This window comes from Cetorhinus maximus, unplaced genomic scaffold (assembly GCF_964194155.1).
Source record: "Cetorhinus maximus unplaced genomic scaffold, sCetMax3.hap1.1 HAP1_SCAFFOLD_425, whole genome shotgun sequence".
Lineage (NCBI taxonomy): Eukaryota > Metazoa > Chordata > Chondrichthyes > Lamniformes > Cetorhinidae > Cetorhinus > Cetorhinus maximus.
The window spans coordinates 43334-60809 of record NW_027596370.1 but is presented as its reverse complement, the minus strand read 5'-3'; the positions used below and the strand labels follow the sequence as shown (position 1 = coordinate 60809).

The 17476-nt window shown below is 44.2% G+C and overlaps 1 protein-coding gene across 2 annotated transcripts in view; it reads left to right on the top strand.

Moving 5' to 3' along the window:
* Positions 1 to 6403, top strand: part of LOC144673661 (F-box/WD repeat-containing protein 11) — a 165317-nt gene extending 158914 nt beyond the window's left edge. For both annotated transcript variants that reach the window (XM_078535387.1, XM_078535386.1), the window contains one exon: positions 5133 to 6403. The gene's annotated coding sequence lies outside the window, so the exon portion shown is untranslated. The remainder of the gene's footprint in view (positions 1 to 5132) is intronic.
* The last annotated feature ends 11073 nt before the right edge of the window (positions 6404 to 17476 follow it).

Genomic DNA, 17476 nt, shown 5'->3' with positions numbered 1-17476 from the left:
CTACCCTTCAAAAGTATTTAATTGGCTTTCATGTACTTTGGAATGTCCTCCAGTCATGAAAAGCGCTCTAGAAATGCAAGTCTTTCAGGAAATCCCCAAGTGCTTTACAGCAGATAAAATAGTTTTAAAGTGTAGTCACTGTTGTAGGAAATATGGCAGCCAATTTGCACACAGCAAGCTCCCACAAGCAGCGTTAAGATAATGAGTGGATAATTTGTTTTTGTGATGTTGGTTGAGGGGAAAAAACATCTTTAAAAAGTGCACTGCCATCTTTCCTGAGGGGTCAGACAGGGTCTCGGTGCAGCATCTCCTCTGAAAGACAGCACCTCTGACTGCGCAGCACTCCTTCAGTACTGCACTGGAGTATCAGCCTAGGATATGTGACCAAGTATCGAGTGGGATTTGAGCCCACAACATTTGAGTCAGAGGCGAAAATGCTAACACTGAAATGTTGCTGAGGGCACAGGTATGAAGGCATTAGTTGTTAGTGTTGTACTGTTCGGAAGAGATTGGTATTTCTGGGATGTTATTAATATAATTGTTGGGCTTCACTTTTATGAGCATCAGCTGACGTTCTGGATGTGCAAAGCTCAGCAACAATTGGTTGGAAATTTTACTGTATAGGGCACCCGATCTGACACGTTTCCATTAGGAGGCCCCTGAAGATTGGAAGCCTTGGTTGAGTTCCACCTTTTCCCTCCTTCCCACCCCCCATTTTTTTTTTTTACTTAGTGCAAGGAAATGGTCTGAGGCATCCCTATTGCTACCCTGGCTGTGATCCTGCAAATAGTTGGGACCGGGGTCTTTTCAACTCTCTGCAGTTCATTACCAGGTCAGACATTTGCCAGCTGAGCTAATAGGGAGTTCTCAAACCATGAATTTATAAAGAGACACACCTGGAGGATGTAACCTTTTGTGGTTTTGTGTTGAACGCAACCTCCAGTGCCGTGAATGAGGGATGTCAGTGTTAGTGGCAGCTGTATTTGAAAATGGTGAAGGTGTAAAACTACACAGGGTTTCATCTGTCAGCAAACAGAAAGGTTCTTTGTTCACTGTGTGAGTTCTGGGATGAATTTTTAAAAGAAAGCCTTGAGAGGAGTTGACGTTCTGATACAAGGATCATGTGCCCTTGTTTCAATGCTCTCAGCCAGACTGCTGCTCATCCATTCAGCCCTAACTCCTAAGCTGGCAAAAGGCCTCAACATCAAAGTCATCAATTAGGAAACTTGCATTTCGGAACGTGGCATTCCAGATGTATTAGATCTGGGAAAAGAAATCTTTTTTTCTAAAAGAGCACTCCTCATTTATCAGCTTGATGCACTAATACTGGCTATTTGAAGCAGCTGGGAACAGTGTGTGTGTGGGACCCTGAATACCTCAGGCCCAAACTATTTTGTTTAGTATTAGTTTTCATTTATTACAAATTGCAAAATTTGCAGTTGGCTATTTTTTTGGTTTGAATAAGTTCAAAAGATTTTGCTTGCTGAAGCTAGTTTCTATTGTTACTTATAAGCAGTTTGCGTGGTTAGTGTCCCAGGCTTCCTAAACATCGTGATTAGGCTTCTACATAAAATTTATATCACAGTTCCCCCTCTTGCTCTCTTGCCTTTGCACTCAGCCCCAAACACTCTGCATAGATCTGGCACAGCCCATTTGCTCCATCGACAGCAGCTTGTATTTCTATAGTGCCTTTAACGTAGTAAAACATCCCACAGTGCTTCACTGGAGCATCATCAAACAAAATTTGACACCAAGCCACATATTAGAGCAGATGCTTGGTCAAAGAGGTAGGTTTTAAGGTGTGTCTTTAAAAGGAGAATAGAGGGGGGAGAGAAATTTGGGAGGAAATTCCAGAGCTTGGGACCTAGGCAGCTGAAGTTACGGCTGATAAAGGTGGAGCGATTAAAATCAGGGATAAGCAAGGGGCTGAAATTAGAGGAGCATGGAGATGGTAGGGTTGTAGAACAGGAGGAGGCTAGAGATGGGAAATGGGAAAGACCTTGGAGGGATTTGAAAACAAGGGATGAGAATTTTAAAATAGAGGCACTAAGTGGGAGCCAATGTAGGTCAGCATGTATTGGGTTGATGGGTGAACAAGATCCAGTGTGACTTAGGATATTGGTAGTCAGGAGTTTTGGACGTGGTCAAGTTTATGAAGGGTGGAAGATGGAAGCCAGCCAGGAGAGCATTGGAATATTCAAGTCTAGAGTTAATAGGCATAGCTGAGGGCTTCAGTGGGAGATGAGATGAGCTAGGGCAGAGATTGATGATGCTACATAGGTGAAAGTAGGCAGCACATGTGATGACACATATGTAGTCAGAAGCTCATCTCGAGGTCAGATGTGACCCCAAGATTGCGAATGTCTGTTTCAGTCTCAGATGGTGACTAGGGAGAAGGATGGAGTTGGTGGCAAGGGAACAGTGTTTGTTACAGGGACCAAAGACAGTGGCTTCAGTCTTAATATTTAGTTGGTGGAAATTTCTGGTCATCAGTATTTGATGTTGGACAAAGAGTGATGAATCAGGGATTGAGAGAGATGTTGGTGAGATGGAACTGGATGTTGTCAGTGCACATGTGGAGCTTGATGTCATGTATTTGGATGATGTCGCCAAGGAGCAGCATGTGGGTGAGAAATAGGGGGTCAAGGAGAGAATTTAGGGTCACCAGAGCTAACGATGCCGGGAGCAGGAAGAGAAGCCATTACAAGTAATACTCTGGCTACCGCTGGATAAATAGAAATGGAAGCAGGCGAGTGCAGTCCCTCCCAGCTGGATGATGGTGGAGAGGAACTAGAGAAGGATGATGTGGTCAATCTGTCAAAAACTGTAGGCAGGCCACGAAGAACAAGGCATAGTTTAGTACAGTCACATAGGATGTCATTTGTGACTTGGGAGGCTATTTCATTGCAGTGACGAGTGAATCCTGATGGATTCAAATATAGAGCAGCAGGAAAGCCGAGAACAGATTTGAGGCAACAGCACGTTCAAGGGCTTTGGAGAGGAAAGTGAGATTGGAGATGGGGCGGTAGTTTATAAGGACAAGGTGGGTTGAGGGGGTGATGGTTGAAGGGGAGGAGGACAGTAACTGAAGGGAGGGAGCTGTTAATAACTAATATGGAGGTCAGGGTGGTTAGCAGTTCATGGGAGAAGGGTCAAGGGAGTAGGAGGTGAGTCTGGGAGGGAATAAGGGTGGATAAGAGAGAAAATGGAGAAATTTGAGGATTCAGCAGCTAGAGCTGGGGAGTCTTATGGGTGCTGAGGATATTTATGTTCAGCTTGGCTTTGAGGTAGAGGTAGTTTCAACTTCACACCAGTACTACATTGTAAATGGAGAGTGATTCTGCAGTGTGAATGGAATGGGACTTCTGGTGGCGACAGTCTCAAACAACTTCCAAAAGAGTAGAAATATAAAATTCCATTGTAAGCCTGAGAGAGCAGAGATGCTACTGTCTCCACTCTCTAAACATTTGGGTCATGTATCTAAGGCAAGTACAGGGTTCTCTGCTAATCAGGCAGCAACCAATCATCGAGATAAAAGCAAAATACTGCGGATGCTGGAAATCTGAAATAAAAACACAAAATGATAGAAAAACTCAGCAGGCCTGGTAGCACCTGTGGAGAGAGAAACAGAGTTAACGTTTTGAGTCTGTATGACTGTTTCTCTCTCCATAGATGCTGCCAGACCTGCTGAGTTTTTCTATCGTTTTCTGTTATCTCAGCAACCAATCATCTGTGGGTTTGTTTCCAGGCAGAGTACGTAGTTCAATCTTCTGAAAGATGTAAGCATTTGGTGATGATATATCCGCTAATTTCCTGTAAATAAGTACAGGGACTAGGGTTTTCTTGGCTCCCAGAATGTTTACCCAGTACACTCTGCTTCATAAGAGATCTGAGGTCTGCTTACAGGAAATATGCCCACTGCTGAATCCAAAAACATAGCAGGATCTTTTAACTTCCCCTGATCATCTGACCATGCAGAGCTCCTACATTCCAAACTAGAGTGTTAGCCTAGATTATAGAACTTGAACCCTCTCGACTTGGGCATTTAGGGATGAGCAGCAAATATTGGCCTTGCCAGCGACACTGGCACCCCATGAAAGAATACAAATAAACACTGGGAGTCTTACCAGGTGAGTGTGGGCTGACACCTCAATTTATCATGTACATACCTGTGTTAATATGATTATAACTGCACAAATCCAGCCAACTGTGTGGAATAAAACCGTGCAGCAATTCTCTTTTAGGAATTCCATTGAATTTAATGCTGTTATAGTTCCTGTTAGCGATTTTGGGATATAGGGTGGGGAGTGGAGAAGCTGGTCAGGAGAATCTCTGTTGGGGAGAATTAAGAAATTTGAGTGTTACAATTTGTGCAAAGTGAAAGTGGCACACCCATGTTCGCATATTTCCATCCATCATACTTATCAGATTGTCCAAACAGGGCCTATGGCATGTCCAATCCATTCTCTACACTATTTCACAAAGACCAATACAACTATGTGGGTGTATGGGAACACACAGATGCACCCTTGCTCACATGCTCATTTGCGTATGCTTTCGCACACTTGCTCGTGAACATACTGTGCAGTACTTTTGACTTGGACCTCATAAACACACTGCTGTGTACATTAAACATGCTGGTTTTTTTAATAGACCTGCAATCATTTGAAATAAAAGAGAGACTTGCGCCTTTCACAAATTCAAGACATCCCAAAGTGCTTTGCAGCCAATGAAGTACTTTTTGAAGCCTAGCCACTGTTGTAATGCAGCAAAAACAATAGCCTGTCTGTGCACAGCAAGATCCCACAAACAGCAATGTGAAAGTGACCAGATAATTTGTTTTTGTGTTGTTGAACGAGAGATAAATATTGGCCAGCACACCTGGGAGAACTCGCCAGCTCTTCTTCCAAGTACTGTCATAGGATCTTTTACATCCACCTGAAAGGGCGAATGGGAACTCAATTTGTCTCATCTGAAAGACAGCATCTCTGACAATGCAGCACTCACTCATTGTGACGCTGGAGTGCCCAATTAGATTTTGCACTCGGGAATGGAAAGAAATAAAATATGGGGAGAGGGGTTGATCAATTGAAACCAAATACTCACAACCTGTACTTATGTTTGTTCCACAGGGGCTGGAATTACTACTGGATATTGGCTATATGGAGCCTGAAGATGACTATGCTCAAAGAGCCATGTTTGGTTGTGGTGACCTGGTTTCTGTGGATGTGGATAGATTGAAGCCAGCAAGCTATCAGTACAGTACATTATGCGTTTCCCCCCTTCATCCCCCCCCACCAACACCCCAAGAATCTATCTCTCTCGCTCGCGCGCTCTCCCCCTGCCCCATCGCGTTCTCTCCCCCTGCCCCATCGCGTGCTCTCCCCCTGCCCCATCGCGTGCTCTCCCCCTGCCCCATCGCGTGCTCTCCCCCTGCCCCATCGCGTGCTCTCCCCCTGCCCCATCGCGTGCTCTCCCCCTGCCCCATCGCGTGCTCTCCCCCTGCCCCATCGCGTGCTCTCCCCCTGCCCCATCGCGTGCTCTCCCCCTGCCCCATCGCGTGCTCTCCCCCTGCCCCATCGCGTGCTCTCCCCCTGCCCCATCGCGTGCTCTCCCCCTGCCCCATCGCGTGCTCTCCCCCTGCCCCATCGCGTGCTCTCCCCCTGCCCCATCGCGTGCTCTCCCCCTGCCCCATCGCGTGCTCTCCCCCTGCCCCATCGCGTGCTCTCCCCCTGCCCCATCGCGTGCTCTCCCCCTGCCCCATCGCGTGCTCTCCCCCTGCCCCATCGCGTGCTCTCCCCCTGCCCCATCGCGTGCTCTCCCCCTGCCCCATCGCGTGCTCTCCCCCTGCCCCATCGCGTGCTCTCCCCCTGCCCCATCGCCTGCTCTCCCCCTGCCCCATCGCCTGCTCTCCCCCTTTCTCTGCCCCTGTGTTTCCTTTACTCAGAGGATTCTGAAATGACATTTACAGCAGAACTTGTGTTTGAGGAGCCTAGCCATCTGCCATACTATGTACAGAAAAGAAGAGCAGTCTCTGTTTCCCAAAGCTAAGTGTTTCAGAAATGGGTTCTTCTAAATGGACAGGCTGCCAAACCTTTGATTGGAGGAAGGATTTGGCTCATTCAGTATCGCTTTGCACTTTGCCCTGAGGAAAGGGGATGAAGAAGTCATTTTGTTGGGACATTTCTTTCTTTGTTTAGGTGCCATATTGTTCCAGAACAACAAGCAGAATTTCTCAAAGCTTCGGTATGTATTAGGAAGCATCATTCTCTCAAAACCTGTGAAGAGGCCTCTCAGTTTGGATGTCTTTCTCACTTTCATTCAGATTACAAATGGATGCATGTTCTATACAAGGAAACAGTGCATTGAATGAATTCCTAAAGTTTGAGCTTTTTGGAAAAGGGGGTTTTATATATATATATATATATATTATATATATATATTATATATTATATATATATATATATGATATATATTATATATATATTATATATATATTACTAACAGTAAATAGAAGTGTTAGCTGCTTATATACAAAGATTACATGCAATTCGAGCTGTGTCGAATGTAGCTAGTTGTATATAACGTCATGTGTTGATTGTATAGTAACCTATTTGAACCTTCTCATGGGATTTTTGTTTTCTTTCCCCAAATGTTCTTGAAACTAATGGAGGGCTATATTGCACTAACTGTGAAAAGCATGTATTTATGCATAATTGCTGTGTCCCTTCCCCTTTCAAACCAATGTCACTACTGTGATTTAAAGCAAAATGCATTCTCATCCCAGGTCATTAACATTACTTCTCTGATCCTTTCAAAGATTTTTTAAAAGCAGAATAGCCCTGTTGAAATTTTAATTTATGTAACACAGCCAGTGAATTTTGAAGACAACTTGATTTAATAAGAGAGGCTGCTTCTGACCCCCACTCCACCCGCCCCCCCCCCCCACCCCGCCCACCTATTGGTATATAGTTAGGTGCAGTTCTTGGCCCAAGTATTTGTTGAATATCTTTTGTTTTTGTACATATTCCATATCCTTGTGTTTTAACCAGACGTGGTCATCTGCTACCTATCTGCCAGACAAGCTTCAGATTATATAGAAATGTTTCTTCCTCTTCCCCACATCCTTCAAACAAAAAGAAACATTATGATTTACTGGAGCACACATTTTGTAAAAGTGAAAGCTTTGTTTTAAGACATCTCAACTAACATTATCTTTGCACAAGCAGTTACCTGTAAGTATTGCCTCTATGGTTTATGTGTATATCGAAAACTGGCATCTAGGATATAACATTGTCACAGCCAAAGCTGAGATTCTGTACTGTGTTTTTTCTCTATCCCTCCCCCTGAGAAAGGGGTTCAGCTGCTTGTGTTTTACACGTTGAGACACAAGGCATGCAGTCACACACAGTTGGTGTCTTCTTTGTGTTTAGGTGTATATTTTGTAATGCTTTAATTTAAAGACCTGTTTAAAAGTCCTGTGCCCAGTATGTCACTGCAAAGGAATTTTTTCAGTTGTCAGCTGCAGAACCATGTAGCAGGAATGCGAGGATCTGAGGATTAAGGAGCTGTTTTGACATTGGCTGTACTCTGCGAGTATGCTTACTGCTCACAGCTGTGGACCCTGTTAAGGGACAGTACGACTGCTCTGGAAGCGCTGGGATGCGATGATTATATCATGTAATTATGTTTGAAACCTCTGAACCCTGCCTACTTTCCAGTGGAAATAAGTACGTGTGTCTCGACAGTTCATAAAGACTGTTATAAATGTACAGAAAATTGTTTATCAGTTTAAGCTTTTAACGTGGAATGTGCTTAATAAATTACTTCAGTTACAAAATATGAAGCCTGTTGTAGATCATCACTTAAGATGTAGCCTGGGCGCTCAGGGTGACAAACGTGGGCACAGTAGTGCCATGTGTTTCATAAGGCAGAAAGCATGCAAGCGCTCTGGTGATGTGCTGTCACTCTCCCTCTCAGTTGCAGTTTGTCAGTAATACAGAAGAAGTATAAAGACTGCAGTATTAAATAAAACTCTGACTTTTATTCCTTTGAGTAAAGATGATTAAGGAATGATCTAATTAAGGTATTGAAGGTGATTAAAGCAGTCAGTAGGATAGACAGAGAGAAGCTATTTCCTCTGGGGAAATCCAGAACCATGTGTACTGCATAACCTTAAAATTTGAGCAGGCCCATTTGGGGGTAGTGTCAAGAAGCACTTTTTACACAAAGGCGAATGGAAATCTGGAAAACACTGATCAAAATATTTTTGTTAGGAAACGATTTTGGGGATTATGGAACCAGGAAGGACAAGGATACAGATCAGCCAAGATCTGATTGAATGGTTGAAACAAGCTTGAAGGGCTGAATGATTGCAGTCCTCAACTTGAATCTTTTACTGTACATCTGAGAGTAGACCATCCAGCTGCTATCCAAGGCAGTGGAAAGTTCTTGTGCTAATATGGGTGAAAATCCCAATTGTAAGGAACCTGTGTGCATTGAATTATAGTGAGCTTTGTCCAATTCCTTGCTCAGACTAACATGGCAAATTGAAGACTTCAGGCACTTTTTCGAGGTTGGCAGTTTCGGGGCTGTGTTAGAGGGAACTTTACTCTGTATCTAATCCCGTGCTGTACCTGTCCTGGGAGTGTTTGATGGGACAGTGTAGAGGGAGCTTTACTCTGTATCTAACCTCGTGCTGTACCTGCCCTGGGAGTGTTTGATGGGACAGTGTAGAGGGAACTTTACTCTGTATCTAACCTCATGCTGTACTTACCCTGGGAGTGTTTGAGAGTTTATGCTGAATGTCTCAGTGGAAAATACGTGATTCTCTGTACAAGAATTCAGGCTCCTAAAACAGCAATTGACATGTTCTTGCACTGGATGATCGAGTTCTAAAAGGCTTTCCAATTCATTGAGCACTATTGGAAAGAGAAGAGTTAACATTTCAGCCATAAGCCTTCATGACCACAGCTGGTGAAGTTGTCTCTTGGCTTTTGGATGCTGGCGAACTGTGATGTATTTCCAACATTCCCTATTTTTTCTTTTAAATTTCAAGTCACTGGCATTCACAGATTTCACTTTATCTCCATGAAAACGCTTGTGAGTTGGAATAATAAGTTCTTGAGATTTTTTAAAGACTCAGGTTAATCGGGGCCGAGTTGGAAAGGATGTGTCTGGGGCCAACATTAGGCAAGTTCCAAAAGCTGCTATCCATTATCAGCCTATCTTGGCTGTGGTCTATGCATCATCTGTTCAGTGACTTTTGGTCCAGTGAGTAATTTGATGAGGAGTTGGGCCTTGATCTATCAGCAATGAGAGGCCTGCAACTTACTAAAGATGCATCTGAGACTGTCAGAATTCAGCAGCATGACCAAGGGTCACGAGGACAGATCAATAGCTCCACTGGGCCCAATTCACGGTCTTTCAACAGCTGTGAGAGAAATTCCAACTCAGTCACTGTGCTTCACCACAAATTTCAGGGTCAGTCCAGAACCAAAGCCAACATTTAAAATAGAATAGTTTGCTCAAACCCATTCCAATCCATTGTATAAATTTAGGGTTTTACGCTAGATATTTTTTCGTGTGTTGCTACCCACTTGCATTCCCAATGTTCTGGTATCATGTAATTATTGGTTGCAGTGTGTGCTATTTACAGGATAAAGCAACTCTTAAGACTGCTTCAGTAATGCCTTCCGAACTCGCAACATTCATCACCTGGAGGGACAAGGGCAATAGGTGCTTGAGACTCCATCATCACCACCAAGTTCCTGAGCACCTGGCTTGAGCATATGTCACTGTTCCTTCATTGCAGTTTGGTCAAAATGGAAAACTCCACCTAACAACCCTTTGGGAATACTTTTGCTGCAGCAATTTGCATTTCCCTAACACCTTTTACATAGCCCTATGAAGCAGCTTGGGTCATTTCCAAAGATAATTTGATATTCAACCCTATAAGAAGAACAGAAGATGGGTGACCAAAAGCTTGATCAAAGTGGCAGGTTATAAGGACGTCATAAGAGGAGAGAGCTCTCGGGAAATAAATTCCAAAGCTTGGGCCCAGGCAGCTGAAGACACAGCCACGAATAATGGAGCCGGGATTCGCAAGGCCAGATTGGGAGGGACACAATTGTTGGGCTGTTGTAGAGAAGGAGGTCGTTACAGAGTTGAAAAGTGGCAAGGCCTATGGAGGAATTTGAACACGGATGCGAATTTTAAATTATTTTAAAAAACTTGAAAACCACACACTGCAGCGGTACGAGAAAGTTCACTTTCTCAAAGACAACTAGGGATGGGCAATAAATGCCAGCCTTTGCCAGCAAGACCCACATCCTGTGAATTATTTTAAAAGGAGACAGTTTGAAAAGAGAACTCTTATTCCAGCTTATTGGAATGTATCACATGCCACACATGATCTCTTCATCCTCATCTGAGTCATCTGCAAACTTTGGAATGATGCCCAGTATACCCAAGTCCAATGATTCAGGATGGAGGGTGTTGCCTCCTGCTGGAGGAGGAGATATGTGATACCACCCCCACCTAACCAGCATGTAACGCAGCTCTGGATACATGCCTGTCAATAAGTAATTTACGGCTTCTGGCTGATGTAGGAGAAACACTTAGGGACGTGGGCACTTCCTGAAGGAGTAGGTAATGATCAGATAATCATCTCTCTCCACCCCATCTAGAAGCAAACATATTCCCATGAAAGTAGACTGGGATGATCTGGGAGAGCCACACACCCCCATGGCACCCCAGAGATGGCATAGCACCCAAGCCAGCACTGTACCATGCAGTACTCTTGCAGCCATTTTTTCTACTTGACTCCTCCCTCAATTCTGAAATAACATAGATCATCCAACTATGGACTACTATTGCCAATAGTAGTGGATCAACTCATTGTACACCATGCTAAGAACATAGTAGCAAGAGGTGGCCATTTAGGGCCTCAAGTCTCTTCTGCCACTCAATACAATCATGGCTAATGTGCAACCTAACTCCCATCTGCCCACTTTTGCCCCATATTACTTAACACCTTGGATATCAAAAATCTATGAACTTTAATTTTAAAATTAACAATTGATCTCGCATCAATTTTCATTTGAGATAGTGTTCCAAATTTAATGTACCATTTTTTGTTCAGTCCTGCTTTTTAGATTGTGCTACTCCACCCCCAAACCCCAACCCATGCCCCATTCCTAGATTCCCAAACTAGGGGAAATATTTTCTCTCTATCTTTTCTCCTTAATATCTTGAAAACTTTGGTCAAATCACATGTTAATCTTCTATATTCCAGAGAATACAGCACTAGTTTGTTTACCAGTCCCTGTAATTTAACCCTTGGAGCCCAGGTATGACTCTGGTAAATCTACACAGCAATCCCTCCAAGCCCTAAGGTACAGTGCCCAGAATTGTTCAAAGTAACTCCCAGGAGTGGTCTAACTAGGGTCTGGTATAGCTGAAGCATGATTCCTACTCACTCACCCTACCCCCCACCACCGCTGCCTGCGTTCTGTTAGCCTCTGATTATTTTCTGTACCTGTCAATGACATTTTGATGATCTCTGTACCTGGACGTCAAGGATTTGAACCTCCACTGTTTCTAGCTTTTCCACATTTAGAAAGTTACCCCGCTCTAACCTTTCGGGGTCTGACATTTTTTTTTAAAGTTGTCTGGTTGCTATGTTTGCAATAGAACTCATGAAGTTAAATCATAACTTGCAGTATATGGGGGGTGGATAGTGAAAGGCCTATATTCAACCCCTTGCAAAATGGATATTAAGATAGTTGAGTGATTGCACCACTGTAAAATATTCTAGATTCAGGTAAAAGCTGAAAGCAAAATACTGCCGATGCTGGAAATCTGAAATAAAAACAAAAATGCTCAAAAAATTCAGCAGGTCTGGCAGTATCTGTGGAGAGAGGAACAGAGTTAACGTTTCGAGTCCGTATGACCCTCCTTCAGCTTTGAAGAAGAGTCATTCAGACTCGAAACGTTAATTAGATTTAGGTGGTAAGGCTGACATTGATGAGGTGAGACTGGGCAAATCCATTATTGGATAAAACAATAGAAGATCAGTGGGAAGAGTTCAAAAATGAATTTTGTGATGTAGAATCCATTTATACCCCTAAGGAGCAAGAACTCTGCCAGAAAAGGCAACTATGGGCAACTAAAGAGTTAAGAAACAGAAGAAAAGTGGAAAGAAAACGTATAAGAATGAAAATAGCACCAATCCTGACAAATGGGAACCGAAAAAGGTAACGATACACATGGTAAAAGCTGCAGAAAGAAACTTGTAAGGTATGTCAGGATTGACACAAACATTTTTACAATTACATTTGGTAAAACAAGAGGGTGGTCAGGAGCAACGTGGACCCTTCACAACTGGTAGTGGTGAAATTACAATGAAAATAAGGAATGGCGGACATTCTGAATGACCTTGTATACAGTGTTTACAGATGAGGAAGAGGTCAGCATGCTGAAATACCATGGGAACTAATATTGAATCAGGTACTTGACAAAATTAGTGTAACTAAAATAGCAGTAATGGAGCAATGCATGGCGCTAAAGAGTGACAAATCCCCAGAACTTTCCATCTCAAGGTTTCAAAGGAAGGAGGTATGTATGTTCCTTTAGATTGCAAAATTGCAGATGTCAATCTGTTATTCGGAAAAAGGTGAGAGTAACCAGGGAATTGTTGCTGGAAAATATTTGGAGTCTATAATTAAGGATAGGGTGACTAAACACCTTGAAAATGTTTAGATGATCAAAGAGGTCCAGCCTGGATTTGGAACAAATCTGATTGATTGATTGAGTTTTTTTAAAGAGGTGATTGAAGTAGTGATCAGGGAAATGTCAATGGATGTTATTTATATGAACTTCCAGAAGGCTTTTGATAAAGTCCCTCATCAAAGACTGTCAGCAAAAGTTGAAGCTCATGGAATTGAAGGAATATTACTGACCCAGCTAGGAAACTGGCTGAGCGGATGGACAGTTGGGGATAATGAGCAGGCATTCTAATTGGCAAACAGATTTTTCACTTTTCAATTATTCACCCTATTAGATGATGGAATAGAGAGCCGCATATCCAAACTTGCCAATGAAACAAAGATAGTTGGCATTGTAACACATGATGAAAGTATATAATTATAAAGAGATATTAATAGATTAAGTGAATGGGCAAAACTGTGGTGACTGGATTTCACTGAGGGCAGATGTGAGGTATACCTTAAGTCTCTATCCTCAGGTCCGTCGGGTTAAACATTGTTCCAAGGTATTATCTGGAAGCACAGGCTCAGCTTCCCATGTGCCAGTAATCCCTCACTCTATCCCTTTCCCTTCTCTTCCTTCTCCTCGATCACAAAGCAGTTGAGGTCTTGATGGTGCTGAAAGGCTTGAAACCATGACATCTTGACTAAGAAACCAGAGTGCTATCAACTGAGCTGAACGAACAGTTTCACAAAAGCCAAGAACTTCAACTGTACCCCATCAGTATTACATGGTACCAAAGAAAGAAAAACATGGATTTATAAAGGCCATCACAAAGCACTTTACAACAAATGAAGTACTTTTGAAGTGTAGTCACTATTGTCATGTAGGAAAAGCAGCTGCTAATTTACACACAAGCTCTCACATTAACGAGTTAATGACCAGATAATCTGATTTAGTGATGTTAGCTAAGGGTTAAACATTGGCCAGGCCACCAGGGATAACTCCCCTGTTCTTCAAAAAATGCCATGGGATCCTTTATGTCCACCTGAGAGGGCAGTCAGAGCCCTTGCTTTCACAGAATCTTTACAGTGCAGAAGGAGGCCATTTGGCCCATTGAGTCTGCACTGGCTCTCTGAAAGTGCATTCGACATAGTCCCATTACCCTGCCTTTTCCCTGTAATCTTGTACGCTATTTCTTTTCAGATAGCAACCCAATTCCCTTTTGAATACCTCAATTGAAATTGCCTCCACCACCCTCCCAGGAAGGGGGAGGTGTTGGCATGTTGGAATTGCCATTGGACCCGGGTTCAAATCCCACCATGGCTGATATAAAATAAAAAACCTGGACTTAATGGCTTCATTGTCATCATTGAACTTTTGTTGGATTATTGTAAAAACCCATCTGGTTCACGAAGGAAATCTGCCGTCCTTACCTGGTCTGGTCTACATGTGACTCCAGACCAACAGCAATGTGGTTGACTCTAAATTGCCCTCTGAACTGGCCCAGCAAGCCACTCCATTATAGCAAACCAGTAAAAAGCCTAAAAGAAATGGACCGAATAGGCCACCCGGCTTCGACCTAGGCACCGGAAATGTCAACTTCAAACTCAGTCCTGTCGACCCTGCAAAGCCTTCCTTACGAACATCTGGGGGCAAGTGCCAAAGTTGGGAGAGCTGTCTCACAAACTAGTCAAGCAACAGCCTCATGGAATCAAATCTTACCCAGGGATGGTGTCTGGGACATTATCTGTATGTCCTGTCCCACCGGCAGAACAGACCCAGCAGAGGTGGTGGCACAGTGGTATACAGTCGAAAGGGAGTTGCACTAGGAGCTCTCAACATTGACTCCAGACCACATGAAGTCTCATGGCATCAGGTCAAACATGGGCAAGGAAACCTCCTGCTGATTACCACGTACCACCCTCCCTCAGCTGATGAATCAGTGCTCCTCCATGTTGAACATCACTTGGAAGAAGCACTGAGAGTGGCAAGGTTGCAGAATGTACTCTGGGTGGGGGACTTCAATGTCCATCATCAAGAGTGGCTCGGTAGCACCACTACTGACCGAGCTGGCCGAGTCCTAGATGACATAGCTGCCATACAGGGTCTGCGGCAGGTGGTGAGAGGACCAGCAAGATGGAAAAATATACTTGACTTCATCGTCAGCAAACTGCCTGCCACAGATGCATCTGTCCATGACAGTAGGAGTGACCACCACACAGTCATTATGGAGATGAAGACCCGCCTTCACATTGAGGACACCCTCCATCGTGTTGTGTGGCACTACCACTGTGCTAAATGGGATAGGTTTTGAACAGATCTAGCAACTCAAGACTGGGTACCCATGAGGTGCTGTGGGCTATCAGCAGCAGCAGAATTGTACTCGAACACAATCTGTAACCTCATGGCCCAGCATGTCCCCCACTCTACCATTACCATCAAGCCAGGGGATCAACCCTGGTTCAATGAAGAGTGCAGGAGGGCATGCCAGGAGCAGCACCAGGCATACCTAAAAATGAGGTGTCAACCTGGTGAAGCAATAACACAGGAATACTTATGTGCCAAACAGCATAAGCAGCAAGTGACAGACAGAGTTAAGAGATCCCACAACCAACGGATCAGATCTAAGCTCTGCAGTCCTGCCACATCCAGTTGTGAATGGTGGTGGACAATTGAACAACTCACTGGAGGCGGCTCCACAAATATCCCCATCCTCAATGATGGAGGAGCCCAGCACAGCAGTGCAAAAGATAAGGCTGAAGTATTTGCTGCAATCTTCAGCCAGAAGTGCCGAGTGGATGATCCATCTCGACCTCCTCCAGAGGCCCCCAGCATCACAGATGCCAGTCTTCAGCCAATTCAATTCACTCCACGTGATATCAAGAAATGGCTGAAGGCACTGGATAGTGCAAAGGCTATGGGCCCTGACAATATTCCATCAATAGTACTGAAGAATTGTGCTCCAGAACTTGCTGCGCCCCCAGCAAAGCTGTTCCCGTACAGCTACAACACTGGCATCTACCCGGCTATGTGGAAAATTGCCCAGGTATGTCCTGTCCACAAAAAGCAGGACAAATTCAACCCAACCACTGCAGGAATTCACCAAGGTTCTTAGACAGCACCTTCCAAACCCATGACCTCTACCATCTGGAAGGACAAGGGCAGTAGATAGATGGGAACACCACCACCTGGAAGTTCCCCTCCAAGTCACTCACCATCCTGACTTGGAAATGTATCGCTGTTCCTTCGCTGTTGCTGGGTCAAAATCCTGGAACTCCCTCCCCAACAGCACTGTGGATGTGTCTACACCATGTGGGACTGCAGCGGTTCAAGAAGGCAGCTCACCACCACCTAGGCAACTAGGGGCGGACAATAAATGCTGGCCAACCAGCCATGTCCATGTCCGATGAATGAATAAAAAAATGATACTAATGAGAACTTTGTGGGATTGACTGGGCTGAGTTTGCCATTGTCGTTTACTGTGTCTAGGTCGATGCTGGTGTGGTCTGTCCAGTTTCATTCCTTATTCAATTTTCTATAGTGGTTTGATACAACTGGCATGCCATTTCAGAGTCAACCACATTGCTGTGGGTCTGGAGTCACATGTAGGTCAGACCATGTAAAGATGGTAGATTTAGTGAACCAGAGGGTTTTTTACAACAATGGTTTCCTGGTCATCATTAGACTTTTAATTCCAGATTTTCCTTTGTTGAATTCCAGTTCCACCATTTGAACCTGGGTCCCCAGAGCATTACCCTGGGTCTCTAGATTACGAGTCCACTGACAATACCACTATGCCACCACATTCCCTTAACTATCACTCGATTCCTGGGGGAGACTGATACCTGCTGGACAGATCGTAGCCTTGTTTGATGGGTGATGAGCATCTCCCTAGAGCAAGACATCGCAAAGTCCAAAAGTCCAAGAGGAAGAAAGTCAATGTCTCAGTCCTAAAGCATCCTGATCGAAGAGAGGAATTCCAAGTGCAGCTCATGACCAATTTGGAAAATCTTCACACATCCAACTTACTTTATTTGATCTTACTGTTGTGGAATTAAATTGTACTGGACACCTGTGTCCAGATCATTGGGTTCGGGCATCGTCATCACCAGGGATGGTTCGATGTACATGATGCTGGAATAAAATGAGCAGCTTCATTGCCTGGCAGAACAACCCAAGACTGCAAGTAAAGAAGGCAGCATTTCAATAGCTCAATGCTGACACCCAAAGACAAACCCAGAAGATAAAATGCATGTGATGGGAAGACAGAGCCTAGAGATCCAACAATATGCTGACCATTGTGACATGCAAAGCTTTTTTGAAGCCACCAGGGCCATCTATAGACCAAAGTCAAATGGTCAAAATCTCTGTTCCTCACAGGATGGTGTTTCTTTTCATGAGGATGACAATGACACCCGACAATTCTGGAAAGAACAGCCATGAATGCACAGTGGCAGCTGGCACCCTCCAGGCCACCCCAGTATACCAGTACCCTCTGGTATAAACCCACTGGGTGAACTACAATCAATGGGAGAGCTGCAGCAAGCAATCAAACGGATGAACAAAGCCTATGGCCCTGATGGTATTCCAGCGGAGGTGGACTTTTGTTGACATCAAGACTCCGTGTACTCATTCTGCAGATGGGAGGAAAATGAACTCGCCCCCACCTCCCCCCCCCCACCCCCGACAACCTCCCACCAACTTCAGGATGCGAGAATAGTAACTATCTCCAAGCAGGGAGATAAATCACGCTGTGGAAACTATC